This window comes from Callospermophilus lateralis, unplaced genomic scaffold (genome assembly GCF_048772815.1).
Source record: "Callospermophilus lateralis isolate mCalLat2 unplaced genomic scaffold, mCalLat2.hap1 Scaffold_952, whole genome shotgun sequence".
Taxonomy (NCBI): domain Eukaryota; kingdom Metazoa; phylum Chordata; class Mammalia; order Rodentia; family Sciuridae; genus Callospermophilus; species Callospermophilus lateralis.
In genome coordinates, this window is record NW_027517689.1 from 320,491 (window position 1) to 341,887 (window position 21,397).

Consider the following 21,397-nt stretch of genomic DNA (forward strand, 5'->3'; position numbering starts at 1 on the left):
TCAATGCAAGTAGATTTCTATGGGACATGATGTGTATTTTGATGTTCATTTTTATTCAACACTGGTACATTACTATTTCTGCAGTTAATGCACATCATACAATATATATTTCATCCAATATTTCGCAAATTTATAGGCATGTGTTTCACGTTCAATCACTTCCTGCTTCAGAACACATGTATTCCTCCAGGTTTCTTGACTATTCTTTTCATGAGACTTCTTTCCAAACACATTATTTTTGCTTTGCATAATCACTTTTGAAGCAAAACACATACACCTTTCAGGATAAACCATAACCCTAATATTACCATTAGATGTATAACTGGTTGGTATGAATGATTGTATATCAATATGAGATTTCTTTTATCTTTTCAGATATCAATTCAATGCATTATTTTAAGTGGAATCAGTTATATTATTTACACAAAGTATGATCTATTCATGCATTATCTGCATATTCATAGACACAGGGTACACCTATTTGTACCCTGAATACTAATTTATACGTCTACAAAATATTGCTACAAAAATGGTGAAAGAAATACTCATGTCACCTTATCTACATATACATTTTTTTTTCACAATAATATTCTGGACACAAAATGCAAAGGTCACACTTATGATTTTACCAAAGCCTAAATGGAAAGTGAGCATGGATTAATGAAAACATCCATGTCCTGGTTACCTAATGCTCTCAAAGATGAATCCAATTTGTGACAACATATTTATTTCTTCCTAAGATTATACATTCAAACTCAACCCGTTTGAAAATATCAAACAAATTACACACTTTATACTTTTGCTGATTTCCTAATGTCTCTATTTATATCTGCTTTCCTACATATTTTCTACAATTCATCATTGTGACTGACTCTTCACATGTGCTGACATTTACATTCAGCCTCTACCTGAAACCCTATTTGTAAAGAACTTTTGGTAGTCAGAGCGAGAACATTCCAGAGGTCTCCAGGCTCGGTGCTGCCGGTGTGGACATGGACGTCGCTGGGACAGCCCTTCCTGCTGCTCAGCGGCGGCACCTGCCTGGCCGCCCTCCGCTTGCCCGCCCCGCCGCTCCGGACCCGGTTTCCAGCGCCTCTTCCTCCCAGTTCCGGGTGAGCCGCATTGGGTTTATGTCTTTATTTGACGAAAACGAGCTGTAGTGCAGCCATTGGTACCTGTATTGGGGAAACATAGCGTACAAGTAAGGAGCTTACAGCCTCAGAGGCGAAAATTTTTTCATGTCAGAGACCGAGAACTCTTGCAGTCGTTTATGTCATCCCTACTTCTCCAGACAGAAGATACCAAAAAGTTGCAATCAAAGATCTCTTCATCTTATTGATAGAGCCACTAATAAGCAAAAATGTCTGTCAACGTCAACCGCAGCGTGTCAGACCAGTTCTATCGCTACAACATGCCCCATTTGATTGCCAAGGTTGAGGGCAAAGGAATTGGAATCAAGACAGTTATAGTCAACATGGTTGACTTTGCAAAGGCGCTTAATCGGCCTCCAACGTATCCCACCAAATATTTTGGTTGTGAGCTGGGAGCACAGACCCAGTTTGATGTTAAGAATGACCGTTACATTGTCAATGGATCTCATGAGGCGAATAAGCTGCAAGACATGTTGGATGGATTCATTAAAAAATTTGTTCTCTGTCCTGAGTGTGAGAATCCTGAAACAGAACTGCATGTCAATCCAAAGAAGCAAACAATAGGTAATTCTTGTAAAGCCTGTGGCTACCGAGGCATGCTTGACACACATCATAAACTCTGCACATTTATTCTCAAAAACCCACCTGAGAAGAGTGACAGTGGTCCAGGAAAGAAAGAAAAGGAAAAGAAAAATAGAAAGGGCAAAGACAAGGAAAATGGTTCTGTATCCAGCAGTGAGACACCACCACCACCACCACCAAGTGAAATCAGTCCTCCTCCACATGCTGTGGAAGAAGAGGAGGATGATGATTGGGGAGAGAATTCAACTGAAGAAGCTCAGAGGCGTAGAATGGATGAAATTAGTGACCATGCAAAAGTTCTGACACTCAGTGATGATTTGGAAAGAACTGTAGAAGAGCCTGTCAATATTCTCTTTGATTTTGTTAAGAAAAAAAGAAGAGGGTATCATTGACTCATCAGACAAAGAAATTGTCGCAGAAGCAGAAAGGCTGGATGTAAAAGCCATGGGCCCTCTTGTTCTAACTGAAGTTCTTTTTAATGAGAAAATTAGAGAACAGATTAAGAAATACAGGTGCCATTTCTTATGATTTTGTCACAATAACAAAAAAGCTCAACGGTACCTTCTTCATGGTTTGGAGTGTGTGGTGGCAATGCATCAAGCTCAGCTCCTCTCTAAGATTCCACATATCTTGAAGGAAATGTATGACGCAGACCTTTTAGAAGAGGAGGTCATCATCAGCTGGTTGGAAAAGTCCTCTAAGAAATATGTTTCAAAAGAACTTGCCAAAGAGATTCGTGTCAAAGCACAACCATTTATAAAGTGGTTGAAGGAAGCAGAGGAAGAATCTTCTGGTGGTGAAGAAGAAGATGAAGATGAGAACATTGAGGTGGTGTACTCAAAGACTGCCAGTGTACCGAAAGTTGAAACTGTGAAGTCTGACAACAAGGATGATGACATTGATATTGACGCCATTTAAAAGAATGGATGCAACCTAGCTTAACAGTGTAATGCTGCAAATTTTTCTCCATTATGAGCCAGAAGTGCAACATGTATGCTTAAAAGCTAAAATGGCTTAACATCACTTTAATACTAAAAATATATTACTGTGAGTGGTCTGTAATTAGCCCAATGAGACATCTAGGAAGTCCATACACACATCAGTGAGCAAATGTAGTTTGCTTATTTATAGCATGTTTCTTTTGGAAAAACTAGTGGTGGACACATTTGGATCACATTTATACAGTTATAAAAATAAAGATTTGAGTTTGGTCATTTCAGATTTTTGGCTCTGAATGACTTAGCTAAAGTAATTGGCTCCTTTTAAAAAGTGGTGCCATCATTTAACCTGATATGGTCCTTGGAGCCTGGTAGATTTTGTTAGGTGCTGAGACCATTCAGGGGTTTTCAGCAGAATGTAAACAAACTTGTTTGTAATGATCTTACTGAGCTGTTAAATCTAGTACTTTTGAATTTTTTTAGTCCCTCAAATTGGCATCTGTAATTTTTTTGTGCTGAGGTAGACTGATAATCAAATGACAGTGCAACATCTTGTTGAGAAATAAAAATAATCTGAGTGTTCTATAAATAATTTTAAGAACTAGTTTTGAAGTTTGGAGTTGTGATTTTTCAGTTCATGTACACTAGCCCCAAATTTTAGTCTTTGGAGTCATGTGCATTGCACGTTGGATGAGCCAGGGAAAAATTATTAAATTAACAAATAAGTATTTTAATGTGTATGTAGTGGTTGCTTTGTACCAAGAGAAAACTCAAACTTTGAGGTGTGATTAAATAATAAATTCTCATTTTATTTGGGGGAAACAGGGAAAGGTGCATTTAATATCTAACAAGAACTCAGCAGTTTTTCAGCTTTTACCCTTAAGGTTTAAATTATAATTTCAAAATGTTGAGACATTCTATCTTGTGTTCAGTATGTCATGCACCCCCCCAAAAAAGAAAAAAATATATTTAGGTTTATTCAATGCCATTTACATTTGGACATGTAGCTTATGCTGTTTTAGATTTTGGTTATTGCCTTGCCAAAAAAGTGTTGCTATATTTCAAACTGGATTCCCCCCCCCCCAAAAAAAGTCTTATTTAAAAAAGGAACAAGTTAAAGGCATATTTCTACACACCTTTCTCACCACTGGACACATCTTCCAAACAAAAGTTGAATAAGGAAACTATAGAACTCAATAACATAATTAATATCCTAGACTTAATTGACATATATAGAATATACCACCCAAGATCAAGCAGTTACACTTTTTTCTCAGCAGCACATGGATCCTTCTCAAAAATAGATCATATATTATGTCACAGGGCAACTCTTAGACAATATAAAGGAGTAGAGATAATACCATGCATCTTATCTGATCATAATGGAATGAAATTGAAAATCAACGATAAAAGAAGGAAGGAAAAATCATGCATCACTTGGAGAATGAACAATAGGTTACTGGATGATCAATGGGTTATAGAAGACATCAAGGAGTAAATTAAAAAATTCATAGAGATAAATGAAAACACAGACACAACATATCGGAATCTATGGGACACATTGAAAGCGGTTCTAAGAGGAAAATATATTGCTTGGAGTTCATTCCTTAAAAAAAGAAAAAAACCAACAAATAAATGATCTAATATTCAACTCAAAATCCTAGAAAAAGAAGAGCAAAACAACAGCAAAGGAAGTAGAAGACAAGAAATAATTAAAATCAGAGCTGAAATTAATGAAATCGAAACAAAAGAAACAATTGAAAAAATTGACAAAACTAAAAGTTGGTTCTTTGAAAAAATAAATAAAATCGACAGACCCTTAGCCACGCTAACGAAGAGAAGAAGAGAGAGCACTCAAATTACTAGCATACGGGATGAAAAAGGCAATATCACAACAGACAATTCAGAAATACAGAAGATTATGAGAAATTATTTTGAATCCTTATACTCCAATAAAATAGAAGATAGTGAAGGCATCAATAAATTTCTTAAGTCATATGATTTGCCCAGATTGAGTCAGGAGGATATTGACAACCTAAACAGACCAATATCAATTGAGGAAATAGAAGAAACCATCAAAAGACTACCAACTAAGAAAAGCCCAGGACCGGATGGGTATACAGCCTAAAGAGGAACTAATACCAATACTTTTCAAGCTATTTCAGAAAATAGAAAAAGAGGGAGAACTTCCAAATTCATTCTATGAGGCCAAAATCACCCTGATTCCTAAAACAGACAAAGACACTTCAAAGAAAGAAAACTACAGACCAATATCTCTAATGAACCTAGATGCAAAAATCCTCAATAAACTTCTGGCGAACCAGAAACAAAAACATATCAAAAAAATTGTGCACCATGATCAGGTAGGATTTATCCCTGGGATGCAATGTTGGTTCAATATACGGAAATCAACAAATGTTATTCACCACATCAACAGGCTTAAAAATAAGAACCATATGATCATCTCGATAGATGCAGAAAAAGCATTCAACAAAGTACAGCATCCCTTTATGTTCAAAACTCTAGAAAAACTAGGGATAACAGGAACATACCTCAATATTGTAAAAGCAATCTATGCTAAGCCTCAGGCTACCATCATTCTGAATGGAGAAAAACTGAAGGCATTCCCTCTAAAATCTGGAACAAGACAGGGATGCCCTCTCTCACAACGTCTGTTCAACATAGTTCTCAAATCACTGGCCAGAGCAATTAGACAGAAGAAAGAAATTAAAGGCATAAAAATAGGAAAAGAAGAACTCAAATTATCACTATTTGCAGATGACATGATTCTATACCTAGCAGACCCAATAGGGTCTACAAAGAAACTATTAGAGCTAATAAATGAATTCAGCAAAGTGGCAGGGTATAAAATCAACACGCATAAATCAAAGGCATTCCTGTATATCAGCGACAAATCCTCTGAAATGGAAATGAGGACAACCACCCCATTCACAATATCCTCAAAAAAAAAAATAAAATACTTGGGAATCAACCTAACAAAAGAGGTGAAAGACTTATACAATGAAAACTACAGAACCCTAAAGAGAGAAATAGAAGAAGATCTTAGAAGATGGAAAAATATACCCTGTTCATGGATAGGTAGAACTAACATCATCAAAATGGCGATATTACCAAGTTCTCTAAAGGTTTAATGCAATGCCAATCAAAATCCCAACGGCATTTCTTGTAGAATTAGAGAAAGCAATCATGAAATTCATATGGAAAAATAAAAGACCCAGAATAGCAAAAAAAAAAAAAAAAAAAAAGCTAAGCAGGAAGTGTGAATCAGGCGGTATAGCTATACCAGACTTCAAACTATACTACAGAGCAATAGTAACAAAAACAGCAAGGTACTGGTACCAAAACAGGCGGGTGGACCAATGGTACAGAATAGAGGACACAGAAGCCAATCCACAAAACTACAACTATCTTATATTCGATAAAGTGGCTAAAGCATGCAATGGAGGAAGGATAGCATCTTCAACAAATGGTTTTGGGAAAACTGGAAATCCATATGCAACAAAATGAAACTGAATCCCTTTCTCTCGCCATGCACAAAAGTTATCTCAAAATGGATCAAGGAACTTGATATCAAATCAGAGACATGGCGTCTGATAGAAGAAAAAGTTGGGTATGATCTACATACTTTGGGGTCGGGCTCCAAATTCCTCAATAGGACACCCACAGCACAACAGTTAATAACTAGAATCACAGTTAATAACTAGAATCAACAAATGGGACTTACTCAAACTAATAAGTTTTTTCTCAGCAAGAGAAACAGTAAGAGAGGTAAATAGGAAGCCTACATCCTGGGAACAAATCTCTACTCCTCACACTTCAGACAGAGCCCTAATATCCAGAATATACAAAGAACTAAAAAAATTAGACAATGAGATAACAAATAACCCAATGAACAAATGGGCCAAGAGCTGAACAGAAATTTCTCAGAGGAGGACATACAATCAATGAACAAGTATATGAAAAAATGCTCACCGTCTCCAGCAGTCAGAGAAATGCAAATCAAAACCACCCTAAGATACCATCTCACTCCAGTAAGATTGGCAGCCATTAGGAAGTCAAACAACAACAAGTGCTGGCAAGGATTTGGGGAAAAGGGTACTCTTGTACATTGCTGGTGGGACTGCAAATTGTTGCGGCCAATTTGGAAAGCAGTATGGAGATTTCGTGGAAATCTCAGAGTGGAACCACCGTTTGATCCAGCTATTCCCCTACTCAGTCTATTCCCTAAAGACTAAAAAGAGCACACTATAGGGACACTGCTACATCCATGTTCATTGCAGCACAATTCACAATAACAAGACTGTGGAACCAACCTATATGCCCTTCAATAGACGAATGGATAAAAAAAATGTGGCATTTATACACAATGGAGTTTTACTCTGCATTAAGAAATGACAAAATCATAGAATTTGAAGGGAAATGGATGGCAGTAGAGCAGATTATGCTAAGTGAAGCTAGCCAATCCCTTAAAAACAAATGGCAAATGTCTTCTTTGATATAAGGAGAGTAACTAAGAACAGAGTAGGGATGAAGAGCATGAGAAGAAGATTAACATTAAACAGGGATGAGAGATGGGAGGGAAAGGGAGAGAGAAGGGAAATTGCATGTAAATGGAAGGAGACCCTCAGGGGTATACAAAATTACATACAAGAGGAAGTGAGGGGAAAGGAGGAAAAATATAAGGGGGAGAAATGAATTACAGTAGAGGGAGTAGAGAGAGAAGAGGGGAGGGGAGGGGGGAGGGGGAATAGTAGAGGATAGGAAAGGCAGCAGAATATAACAGACACCAGAATGGCAATATGTAAATCAATGGTTGTGCAACTGATGTGATTCTGCAATCTGTATATGGGGTAAAAATTGGAGCTCATATCCCACTTGAATCAAAGTGTGAAATATGATATATCAAAAACTATGTAATGTTTTGAACAACCTACAATAAAAATTAATTTAAAAAAAAGAACTTTTGGTACAAATTCTATACTCACTCTTCTTTCTAAACCTAATGATTATCCTGCTAATCCTACGGACTATCACATTTTGACTGGATGTTCTGCTTGTTATTCCATCATCCAAGGTACAAGATCCTATTTCATTGTATATAGATTTATCTGAGACATCTGTGCAGAATATAATTAAAAGCTAAGTATCCCACTCAAGGCCCCAATGCCCTACTTGGCTTCAAATCTTCCCTATATTTCTGTTTCCATACTTATATTTCACCTATATATTCTATATATCACAGTTTCCCTATACCATTATTCATCTTGCAGAATGATTCCTAACCCAAATCGAACATGTTATTAACCATTCACTGTTCCCTCAATCTAACTTTACAGCAGTGCAGGGACAGACTTGGTCTTACAATACAGGAATGTAGGAGATCTTCCACTTGCTGAGAATCTCAAAGATCCATGCAGAAATAATCCCTGAAGAAGATGTAGACTGCTATGAAGGACCCGAGAGAGCAAAAGTCATTTTCCATGGCAAACAACCTGGTCAGGATGAAGGAATGAGTCTGAATCAGCCTCTCTCTTTTTAATGTAGAGCAAATGGACCAAACCAGGCCCGTGTGGAGATCTTTCCCCTGGTACCTATGGTTGATATACCATTCAAACTTGTGAAAGTGTCAGAGAAAGTAGTGGCAGCCTCCATTTCATGGGACCCAAGGAAGAAATTGTTAGGACAAAGTGGTTGCCAAGGCTGTGAGCTCATTCAGTTCATGAGGGAAGTGACCTACTTCACTTCTTTGGTGATGGAACTCTCTGAACTTGGGATCCCGGAAACCAGGCACCAGAGCCAGGCCAGTAACAGTAACAGAGGTCTCACTTCTTTTGGATTTACCATGGAGAGAGTCAGGCTTTCTTGGTACCTACAGATGTGAGGATGACCAAATGCCAGGAAAATTCTGAAGAGGGGTCTTTCCTGAGAAAGCAGGTAGTGGCTTACCACTGGCTCCTGATAACTTCACAGAGTGGGCCAAGGAGTCCAGATTTGAGAACAAACAGGCCATTTCTTGGGAACAAAGTATGGCCAACCAGGCAGAGGAGACTCCAGATAGTCACAGACCTACTTGAGGGAAGAAGGTGCCTTTATGGGAATGAGTGTGGGTTTGTGGTTTTGTCTCATGTTCTGAGAATAGGTAGGAAAAGCGGTTTCTTTTGTTTGGAATGGTCTGTTTCTAGTAAGTCATTTGACAAGGCGAGTGTTTCTATGTCTGTGTATCCCACTGTGTCCGTGGTTGTAGACATTACAATAGAAAATGCATCAATGGATGTGTTCTGTCTAGGAAAAAGCTTACCAACACTCATCCTGCCCAATTTATGAAACGACGGAGGCTTGCCTTATTGATGGGCAAGACCTGCTACCTTCCTAAGTTTCTGTTTTCTTTCTGAATTCTGGCCACTCTCCAGAATAGGCTCATGGTTTTGTGACCAAGATATGTACCCCCTCCAAGCTCTGTGACATGGCCATGTACTGGATAGCTGAAGGGAATGGCGAGAATCTCAGGAAACTCAGACATCAGTGTGACCAGAAAAGTCGCAGTGGAGAAACCCTGCTTTGGGCTTTTTGCTTACCTGTTGTTCTATAGCACTGAATGTCAGGAAGGTCTTTGCCTAAGGCCACCCCTTTGTGAAGCCTGAATAAAACAGTTCTCTAATGGAAATGAATGGGCATCACCTGTCCCTGTTTGAGTAATTGATTTCAAAAGGGATGTGTCTGAATCAGCCTGTTGGACCTGTGTGAGGCGGTGGCTTAAATTCTCAGCAGCTCATGGTTGTAAAGAAAGATGCCATGTGGGCATCCAAAACCAAAATGGCCAAAAGAGCATTCATTATGGATGAAGTCTCTCGCCATCCTCTGTAAAGTTCCTGAACTCCATCAAGTGAGAATAGGAATCCTTTGGGTCAAATTAGTTCTTCAAAGCCCTGTAGAGTCCAGCCCATTGGTGCTTCGGTTTTCTCATGACCCCAATCCACATAAAGAATCTAAACCCCACAGTCAGTAGGCCTCAAATTGGAGAAGCAGAACAGTATTAATGGTAGGCCTATTTGATCACTCCTCGTCACAGGAAGGGTGTCCAGGCCACCCTGACTTTAGGCAAATGACAGGCAAGGGAACTTATTTTGGACACTGTCTTGTCCAGCGCCCCTCATAGAAACCTCCAGCTAGAGGTTATGATGAGTGTCTATATGGAAGAAGATGAGGGCCATGTGGGAGTGTTTTGGTTTAAATTGTGGTCATTTGTGTGGCGACTGGAAGAGATGACTGGGTCCACCTGGGCTTGAACTCTGGTGTGAATCCCCTTAGAGACTGAGTTCTGGAACTGACCTCAGAGAAGTATTGCCATGAGTTGAGTTGGGATTTTAGGAGGCCACGCATGAGAGTTGCCCTTATAAACTGAGGTCAAGGCCCAGGGTGGCTTTCCACAGAGCACTTGGAATCTCAGCCAAGATATCCCATGATTTTATTCTTAAAGACTTGGCAGCCATAGTTGAGAGTCAAAACACACATGGAGCTCACATTGTAGACCTCAATTGGCCTGGCTTCATGAGGCCTTTTGTCCACTCCCTGGGAAGCCTTGTTTATGAGACTTCTCCAGAGTTTCACTCAAATGAGCTTCCTCAACATTTAATGGTTTTTGAAACCCAGAGTGCCTCCACCTTCATCCTTGAAAAATGGCAAGATAAACACCATGAAATTTTTGAAATTACCATGACCAGGCAGCACTGGAGAATTTTTGGATGTCCTGTTGCTGATTATGAGTATACCAGAGAGTGCCTTGATTGACTGGGTTTTATGAAAATAATGTATAACAGAGATGTCAATAAGTTGGAGCCTGCTGAGTAGTGGGCCTAGAGCAGTGTTGGGCAGGTGTGTGATAAAATATCTGTGGTGGGACCATGTGGTTCGGCCATTGGTTTCCAAATAGCTTGTGACTGACATGGTGCAGCCAGTAGACCCTTATTTGTAAAGGCATCTTGTTATATGGAGAGGTTTCAGGGCAATGTTCAGAATCAGGTTGATATGGTCAAGGGTGCAAGCTATGTGGGAAAGAAGCCTGGATGGTGCATTCTCCTGCAGACCCTGACCCACCACATGAGGCAGAACTCTCTCCAGCACTGTTTCCCAGTTGAAATTGTTGTATTTTGTGAAGCAAATACCAAAGTTCCAGTTCAGCAGCAAAAACCACCACGAAAAGTGGAGGAGGATCAAATGGCTTCACAGTCCACACGGGGAAACACTTAGCCCCCAGTGGCCACAGTTTACCTACAAAGAGAGAATTCAGCACTGCTGCCTCATGTTCATTGTAAAATAAGAATCCATGTCCTCCAGGTCACATAGATGCAGACCCAGCTTTGATGATCTCACTAGAAAGGAAGCTAAAGCTCCTGACAACAAATATATTTCAAGTGCCAAACCTCAGAGGCAGTTTCTCAAGAAGTCTTTCGGCCAGCAGAGCTCCATGTTTGTGGAGTGGTTACCATGTCCCTTACTTTTGGAAACTGCTCTACCACCTCCAAGATTGTGAACTCCTGAGCGTATTCCATTCCAGATATGCATTCACAGATTTTCTAACTCTTCTCCTCTAATTGTGTCTTACTTGGGGGCGAAGGTAATGTCAAGGCATTGTTGTGGATGAGAGTGGGAACATATTTGTGTAGCACATGTTTGCATACACATTGGATTCATTTTCCAAATTTCCATTCGAAATACTAAATGCCTGAAACTAACTCATAAACTACTAGACTCTGACTACTAATCCTAATATGATGGAGAAAAATAAACCAAACAGAATAGAAATACAAGCAGTTCAGTGGAGGCATGGTGTATAGTTGTAGTTCCTCTTTGCATTATGTAGGGTAGGTGTTAAAAATCTAGTTAATTTTTAATTGAAATAGATCTCCATGTGTTTTTAAAGTTAATAAATATGTGAATTCCTGTCTCCCTTTCTCTGTTGCCTATTGAGAACATGTATTTTTATATGCACATGTAGAATCCTACCTGGTATCACATGTACATTCTTGTGAGGTGGCTGACTTGGCAGATACAAATTATAAGAAGAGATCACTCCTCATAAACCCTGTTGGATATTACAATTCAACCTATGCGTTACCTTCGTAGTTGAATAACATTATTCATAAATCCATGTTCAGTAAAATTAAAAATTTTGGACCTGTGGACGATTTATATTTCACCATGAATTTCGATTGGCATATATACTCCTAATTTTTAATGTCTGTGTGTGTTTTGTGTGTGTGTGTGTGTATATATATATATATATATATATATATATATATATATATTCCAGATTTTTCAAAATATGAAATATTTGTCTTATTATACACTCCGTAAATACATTCATATTCACATATGTCGATTTATAGTCCACTTTTCACAAGATTATTCTCAGAAATATTCACTCACCTGAAATACATATTTGTTTCCTGGAACTGAGGACTACCTTCAGTGAAAGGTGCATATAAATTCTAATATTTCTACAGTCACTTACCCAGTTTAACATCAAGGCTAGTAGATTACTATGGGACATGATGTGTATTTTGACGTTCATTTTTATTTAACACTGGTACACTACTATTTCTTCAGTTTATGCACATCATTGGATAAATATTTCATCCAAAATTTCAAAATTTAAAATATCTGTTTCACTTTCAATCACTTCCTGCTCCAGAACACATGTATTCCTCCAGGTTTCTTGACTGGTCTTTCATGAGACTTCTTTCCAAACACATTATTTTCGATTTCCATAATCACTTTTGAAGCAAACCTCACACACTCTTCATGATAAAACATAAACCTAATATTACGATTAGATGTATAACTGGTTGTAATGAATGTATGTATACCACTATCAATATAAGATATGCTGTATATTTTCAGATATCAATTTATTCCAATTGCAATTTCTAAAGTTGGATCCAGTTATATTATTTATTCACAGTATGCTCTATTCATGCATCATCTCTATATTCATCAAAACAGGGTACACCTATTTGTATACCCAATACTAATTTATAGGTTTTAAAAATCTTGCTCCCCATAATGGTGGAAGAAATACTCATGTCACCTGATCTACATGTACATTTTATCACAGTAATATTCTGGACACAAATGCAAAGGTCACACTTATGAATGTACCAAAGCCTAAATTGAAAGTGAGTATATATTACTAATAACATCAATTTCCAGGTTGCCTAATGCTCTCAAATGTCAATACTATTGGTGACTACATATTTGTTTCTTCCTAAGATTATATATTCAACCTCAAGCCTGTTGAAAATGTCTAATCCTATCACTCAATTTACACTTTGCCTGATTTCCTAATGTCTCTATTGATATCTGCTTTCCTACATAAGTTTCCCAGTTTATCATTGTGACTGACTCTTCATATGTGCTGACATTTACATTCACTCTCTAAAGGAAACCCTATTGCTAAAGAACTATTGGTCCAACTCGAAGACTCACTCTTCTTCCGAAACCTAGGATCTTCCTAAACTTACTGACTATCCCTTTTTGACTGGATGTTCTCTTCGACATTCAGGCATCTGAGGTACAAGTTTTTATTCCATTGTGTATAGGTTTATCTGATACCACAGGGCAAAATGTAATTAAAAGCTTAATATCCCAATCAAGGGCCTAATGCCCTTCCTGGCTTCAAATCTTACCTAGATTTCTGTTTTCATACTTACATTTCAAATATATATTCTTATAAATATTGCAGGTGCCCAATACCATTATTCATCCAGCAAAATGATTCCTAACACAAATAAAACATGTTATTAACCCTAAGCATACACTGTTCCCTAAATTCAAATTTACTGAGAGGAGGGACAGAGTTGGTCTTACAATACAGGAATGTAGGGGAACTTCCCCCTAATGAGAACCTCAACGTTCCTTGCAGAAATGATCACTGGAGAATATATATGCAGCTATGAAGGACCTGAGAGAGCAAAAGTCATTTTCAATGGCAAACAACCTGGTCAGAATGAAGGGTTCTCTCTGAATCAGCCTCTCTCTTCTTAATACAGAGAAGATGGACCAAACCAGGCCTGTGTGGGTAGCAGTTCCTGGGTGCCTATGGTTGATATACCATTCTAACTTGTGAAAGTGTCACAGGAAGTAGGGGCAGCCTGTTTCTCATCTGACACTTGGAAGCCAAACCTGGCCTGTCTGGAGAGATTTTCCTGGGTGCCTATGGTTGATATACCATTCTAACTTGTGAAATTGTCACAGGTATTAGGGACAGATTCTGTCTCATGGGACCCTTGGAAGCAACTGTTAGGACAAAGTGGTTGCCAAGGCAGTGACCTCATTCAGTTCCTGAAGGAAGTGACCTCACCTCACTTCTTTGGTGAAGGAAATCTCTGAACTTGGGATTCATGAAGTCAGGCACCCAGAGGCAGTCTGAGTCCCAGTCCCAGTGGTCTCACTTGTTTGGGTTTACCAATGACAGAGTCAGTCTTTCCTGGTACCTACTGCTGTGAGAATGGCCAGATTCCAGCAAAGCTCTGAAGAGGGGCCTTTCCTGAGAAAGCAGGTAGTGGCTCGCCTCTGGGTCCTGACACATTCACAGAGTTGGCCAAGGAGACCAGAACGGAGACAGGTAAGGCCATTTCAGGGGAACATAGTATTGCCCACCAATCAGAGGACAATCAAGATAATCACAGACCTTCTTGGGGAAGGAGGTGCCTTTGTGAATGTGGGGGTGGGTTTGTGGTTTTGTCTCATGTTCTGAGAATATGTAGGCAAGGCGCTTTTTTTGGTGTGGAATGAACTGTTACTAGTAAGTCATTTGACAAAGCGAGTGTTTCTATTTCTGTTTATCACACTGTGTCAGTGGTGGTAGACATTAGAAAAGAGAATGCATCAATGGATGTGTCCTGTCTAGTAGAAAGCTTCCCAGCATTCACACTGCCCAATTTTTGAAGGGACTTCAGATTGCCTTATCGGTGGGTAACAACTGGAATCTTCCTAAGTTTCAATTTTCTTCCAGAATTCTGGCACCTCTCCAGAATAGGCTTATGGATTTGTGTCTAAGGTATGTACCACCTCCAAGCTCTGTCTCATGGCCATGTACTGGATAGCTCAAGGGAATGGCGAGCATCTCAGAAAAATCAGATATCAGAATGACCATTAAATCTCAGTGGAGAAACCCTGCTTTGCAGCTTTTGCTTACCTATTGTTCTCTTGCCCTGAATGTCAGGAAGTTCTTTGCCTCAGACCACCCCTTTGTGAAGCCTGAAGAAAACAGTTTTAAAATGGAAATGAATGGGCATCACCTGGGGCTCTTTGCTTAATTGCTTTGGAAAGGGATGTGTCTGAATCAGCCTCTTGGCCCTGTGTGAGGCTGTGTCTTAGATTCTCAGCACCTGATGGATCTAAAAAAAGATGCCATGGGTGCATCCAAAACTAAAATGGCCAAAAAGTAGTCATTGTGGATGAAGACTTCCACCTTCCTCTCTAGGGTTCCTGACATCCATCAATTGAGAATAGGGATCTTATGTCAAATGAGTTCTTCAAAGCCCTGCAGAGGCTAGCCCATATGCTCTTGGGTTTTCTCATGACTCCAATTCACATAAAGAATCTATACCCCACAGACAGTAGGCCTCAAATTGGAGAAGCTGAGCAGTATTAACTGCAGGCCTATTTGATCACTCCTGATTCACAGTCTGGATTTGAAGGCCACACAGACTTTAGGCAAATGAGGGGCAAGGGAGGTTATTTTGGAAACTGTCTTGGCCTCGCCCCTCATGGAAACCTCCATCCAGAGTTTATGATGAGTGTCTACAAGGAAGAAGATAAGGACCATGTGGGAGCGTTTTGTTTTGAATTGTGGTAATTTGTGTGGCACTTGGAAGAGGTGAATGGATCCACCTGGGCTTGAACACTGGTGTGATTCCCTTTTGAGACTTTCCATAACCACTTTTGAAACAAAACTCACACACTCTTCATGATAAACCATAAACCTAATATTACCTTTAGATGTATAAGTGGTTGGAATGAATGTATGTGTATCAATATAAGATTTCCTGTGTATTTTCAGATATGAATTGAATGCATTATTTAAATTTGGAACCCATTATATTATTTATTCACAGTACAGTCTATTCATGCATTATCTCTATATTCATAGTCATAGGGTACACCTATTTGTACACCCAATACTAATTTGTACATCGTCAAAATATTGCTGCCAGAAATTGCGGAAGATATACTCAAGTCACCTTATCTACATATACATTTTATCACAGTAATATTCTGGACACAAAAAACAAAGGTCACACTTATTATTTTACCAATGTAAAGGTCAGGCGACCGTCGGAGGAAGAGACCACAAGAGACTTTCTCATGCAACAGCCAAGGGTTTATGGGCGTCCAGCATGCTGGGGCTCAGAGATCCCTTGAATAGAGCAGAGAGCCCTGAGAACAGCTTAAGTAGAGCTTATATACTTTCCTTGGAGAGGGCAGGGAGGGAAGATTATTGATGGCTCAGTGCGAGTGGGAAGTTTGCATGCAAACGGGTGAGGGAGTACATTCTACAGTTTTGCAGTTGGTACAGCACACTCAGGGAAAAAGATAAGCAAACCGTTCTCAAGATATCAACAGTGTTTTGTTAAACATACCGAAAAACTGGAAGTGACAAATACCTATTTTGTTAACCTTTCATTCCCCACTTCTTCTTTTGGTTACTTTTAATCATAAAAGTGATCATTGGGGGTGTCACATTTTATGTCTGCTAGTGTGGTATATTGTTTTCTTATTACCATAAGTTTAACTTGTCCAATTTGAGCTTGGAGAAAGGAAACTACATGGTTGAGCAAACAAGGTCCAACAGTTAGCAATAATATGAGGATTATTAATGGACCGGCCAGGGCTGATAAGAGCATAGTTAACCAGGGGGACTCTGTGAACCAAGACTCAAACCACCCTTTTTGGGCATCTCTCTCTTGTTGATGCTCTACAAGGCGTCTTCTTAATTTAATCATAGATTCTTTTGCAACTCCAGTGTGGTCGGCATAATAACAACATTCTTCCCTCAATGCAGGACAAAGGCTGCTTCTCTCATGAAGAGGAGGTTGAACTCTCGACTGTTCTGTAAAACAACTTCAGAGAGAGAGATTAAAGATTCCTGTAAAGCTGTGATGGAGGTTTTTAATACCTTTAAGTTTTGGTCTATTGCTGCTTCTAATTGGGTCATTTGCTGTGTCCCATGGACTAGGGCAGTGGTTTCTGTGCCCACCCCTGCATCAACTCCTATTCCTAATAGGATGGAGAAAGTGAGGGATACAGGTTTCCGGTGGAACCAGTTTGTATGCCCCCCCTATTGAAACTTTAAATGATCCTGCGTCATGATAGAGCACTCTGGGAAACATCTGCACCATTACATACTTAATCCCATCTGTTGATCATTTTATGAAAACATAAACAATGCTTAAATATATAGAATTATACTGTTGTAGGGACGGACAAGGCAAGGCACCTAAGATAGCACAGAAGACAGAGAAACAGTCCTATTTGTTTGCAACCGAATTTAGAGGGCATTGCTTCTGTTGTAATCAATTAATCCCCTGAACCCCAAGTTTAGGTAGTTTCAGAATTTTGTACCCAACATGTAACGTAAGTGGCTCAGAAATTCACAGTCTGCAGAAGTTCACAAAACACAGTTTTTGTTTCTGTTTTTTTTTCTTTTCCTCTGCTCTGGGCAGTTAACTTTTAAAGGACACCTGGGAGGGGGAGAGCTTTTTTCTTCTCTTTTTTTTCTTCCTGCCAGCTGGTACCATGAAGCCCAGTTGTAAACTTCTTTATCTTAAAAATGTAGCCATCTTTGGAAGCCCCAGCTCAAGGCCAGAGGCCTTGTTCACATATTTTGTTAAAAACTAGTAAGGGGGTGTCTAGCTTAGGAGTGCTAATTTTTCCAGCCAGTGTCCAAGTAGAACAGAGCAACACAAAACGAGGAAGTTTATCTACACTGAACTCTTCTATAGGGACTCTGTTGCTGAAAGTACTAAAGTCAGCCATCATGAAGACTTCTGGAGAAGGCCATTTAAGATTTTTCTGTGGGCCTGGTAAAGAGGGGGAAGATGGGGAAGGCGGGGGGGGGGGTGAGAGCAGCACCGTGATTCTGAGAATGAGGAAAAAGAGATATAAAAGAATAACGGGGAAGGGGTTTGGGATTTTCCTGGCAACAAAACTTGATCAGTAGAACAGGTAGAGCAGAGGGGAAGACGGGAGTGAGTATCCCAAAAAGCCTGTGAGGGACTTTAAATTCTTCGGAACCTGTTTTCAGTGATGACAAAGCAACTTTAAAGGCCATTTTCATTACATCTTGGATAGTCGTCTGAGGGCACTCCTCAGCTGGTTTGAGCTTTGGGTTAGCTGGTAAGAGGACCTGGTGGGACCTGGTGCGGGCACTGACAGGAGAAGAGTGGAGTGAGTGGGTGGAAGGGTACCTCAGTACCTGCAAGCTCAGCAAGGGGGCAATTGTCTGAGAACCAGGGGAGGTTTGGGGTTTTGATCTAGTAATTGGAACGGAGAAATCAGGTTGCTGATGTGGGAGTGACAGCAGAGACTCTGGAGCAGAAGGCGGGGGGTGAGGATCTATTGGAGAAGCATAGTTCAGGATGTGAGCATAGGAGGGAAAAGGCCTACACATAGGTGAATTTCCTTGGAAGGAAATTCCAAAAGGATGGATTCTTTAGAACACTTGCCGAAGTTGAAACGGTCACACAGAATTTGAGGATCTAGAGACCCCTCTGGGGGCCATCGGTTTGGTTGTCTAATTGGTAATATGGCCAATGCTGTGTACTAAATTTGATGAGGAGTTTGGGTTCCACCAGGCAGCCCCGGTATGCTCACATTATTTATTGAAGAAGTCGGCTTTTCCCCCACACAGCCATGGCTGTTTGTGGCTTTGATAGTCTGCTGGGCAAACATTGTAGTCTAGGCTAGCCAACCTGCATCTGGCTTGCATGTCCCTACATCCATAATGTTTGTTTCCATTATCTATGGTACGGAAGGGATTTAATGGAATTTTAGTGGTATCCTCTTCATCAGACATATCCCAATAGGAAAGACGTATAGCCAGCTGACAAATGTCTTGGTGGAGAGATGGCCACCAGGTCCCTAAGGGGGCTGTATGCGAGATAGACGATACTTCTTGTCAGGTAGAATTTTTGATCAGCCATCGCTGCTGAACGGGATGATGAGGGTTAGGACTACTGGTGGCCAAGGGGAGAGTCTATAGCCTTATCCACATGGTGAATATGCAATTTGAATCGGTTACCAGTCTTTTCCAGTTTCCAGCCAGATTCTGGACAGGGCTCAGGCTTGAGATGAGAATTAGGATACAGGAAGTGATTCCGTCTACCTTTACCACTGTAGGTTTTATAAGTAGCAACTGGTATGGTCCTGTCCAGCGGGGTTCCAGGGATGACACATGATGTTGTCTTATGTAGAGGAAGTCTCTTATTTGATATCGACGTGGAGTCCCCTCTTCACCAGGTTGGTAGGCAGAGGAGAGCTGTTTCGAGAGGTATTGCTGAGTTCTTTCAAGAGTTTTAAGTCTGTCAAACAAGAGGGTGTTGAAGAGATCATTAGGTCTTAGAGTTGGGGTTAGGTCCCTTAGTGGAGGAGGGGCCCCATAGAGAATTTCTTAGTGGGTGAAGTTACACGAAGAAAGAGAGGGAGTATTTCTTGCATGAAACAGTGCATAAGGCAGGAGCATAGTCCAATCTTTTATGCCGCTCTCTAAGCTTAATTTTGTTAAGGTCTCTTTAATGGTTCTATTTATTTTTTTTACCTGTCCTGAGCTGGGGGTCTATAAGCACAATTTAACTTCCAATTTATCCCCAGGGTCCTGGCTAACCCCTGACTTACTTGGTCCATGAATGCTGGGCCATAATCAGACACTATTACCTTAGGCAGGCCGTATCTTGGAAAAATATCTTTCAAGGTCTTCTTGACCACCATTTGTACATTTTTTTTGTGGGGAAGGCTTCAATACATCCTGAAAATGTATCTACAAAGACTAGGAGATATTTAAGTCCATAAGTTGCTGGCTTAATTTCAGTAAAGTCCACTTCCCAGAATTGTCCTGGTCTGGTTCCTCATAGGTGCTTTCCTGCAGGAAGCTTGGAAGAATAAGCATTAACCTATTGACAGACCGGACAGGCTTTTGTTACCCGTTCAGTTATTTCCTTTCGCTGTGAGTCGGTTAGTGGAAAACTCTGTTCTTGATCCTTCAGGAATGCCTGCAGTTTCTTTGAACCAAGATGTGTAACTTGATGTACATTTTTAACGTAGTGTAGGACTTTCTGAAATTGCAGGCTTGGCTCAGTCAAGTTGAGGAGTTCAGTGCCCGTGTCGTTAGATGTTATCAAAAGCTTGCTGGTTCTCCGGTGTCCATTGGAATTGGGCATCTCCCTTTAACACCGGGTATAATGGAGAAGTTAAGGACGCAAACACAGGAATCCATAACCTGCAAAACCCAGTAATCCCAAGAAACTCTCTTGTGTTGTCTGCTGCTAGATGGGGGTGGTATCTGCACAACCGTTTGATTTCTGGGCTCAGTGAGCCATCGTTTACTGCCCCTAACGGAATAGCCCAGGAAGATTATTTCTTGCTGGCAAATTTGGGCCTTTAGGGCAGAAGCTCTATACCCGAGTTGAGGAAGCTCATATAATAGTGCTTTGTTCCCAGACTCACAGTTTTCCTTGGTGTTGGCTGCCAGTAGCAGGTCATCCACGTATTGAAGCTGGGTGACTTCGGGGTGCGTAGTTCTGAAGTTGTTGAGATCTCTGTGGAGGGCTTCATCAAAGAGAGTGGGAGAGTTTTTGAAACCCTGTGGGAGTCTAATCCAAGTTAGTTGACCAGACGTTCCGGTTTCTGGGTCTACCCACTAGCAGGCAAACAGCAACTGACTAACTTTATGCAGAGGCAAGCAAAAGATAGCACCTTTTAAGTCCAGAACAGTATACCATTTCTGCTCAGGGTTCAGAGAGATAAGTAGATTGTACGGATTAGCTACTGTGGGGTGAATGTCCTGCACTCTGTTGTTGATCTCTCTTAGGTCTTGAACTGGGGATAGTCCCCAGTTCCTGGCTTTTTTTACTGGTAGCAGGGGAGTGTTCCAAGCCAATTGACAGGGCCTTAGGACCCTAAGGCCAGATATTTCTGAATATGTGGCCTTATCCCATCTTTACCTTTTTTGCTCAGAGGATATTGTTTGACATTGATTGGGGAGGCTGAGGTTTTTAACTCCACTGTTCTTGGAGGTTATTTCACAGCTAGGCCTAACCCCGCAGTTTTTGCCCAAGCATCTGGGAAATCCGTTATCCATTTCTGGGGTAGCTTGCCTGTTTGATCAGTCTTGGGGGGTGTGAAGAGTTGCTGTTCATCTTCTACTGAAATTTATAAAGCCAAGACTATAGGAGTTTTTACTGAAGGATTTAGAAATTTTATTTTGGGGCCTTCGGGCTTAAAAGTTGTTTTGGCCCAGAGCTTACTGAGCAGATCTCTGCCCATCAATGGGGACAGGAATTCTGGGATTACTAGGAAGGAGTGATGGATTTTTCCTTTCCCCATGTCCATGGTCCTCTTAGTTGTCTAAGTCTGAAATTTACTGCCGTTAGCCCTTTGAACTAGACACCTTTTATTTGATAGTGGGCCCAGTGGGGCCTTTAGGGC

General features: G+C 40.3%; 1 pseudogene; it reads left to right on the forward strand.

Annotated features, from left to right (window-relative positions):
• The first annotated feature begins 1,360 nt into the window (after positions 1-1,360).
• On the forward strand, positions 1,361-2,700 carry LOC143641306 (eukaryotic translation initiation factor 5 pseudogene; annotated as a pseudogene).
• Positions 2,701-21,397: the final 18,697 nt, after the last annotated feature.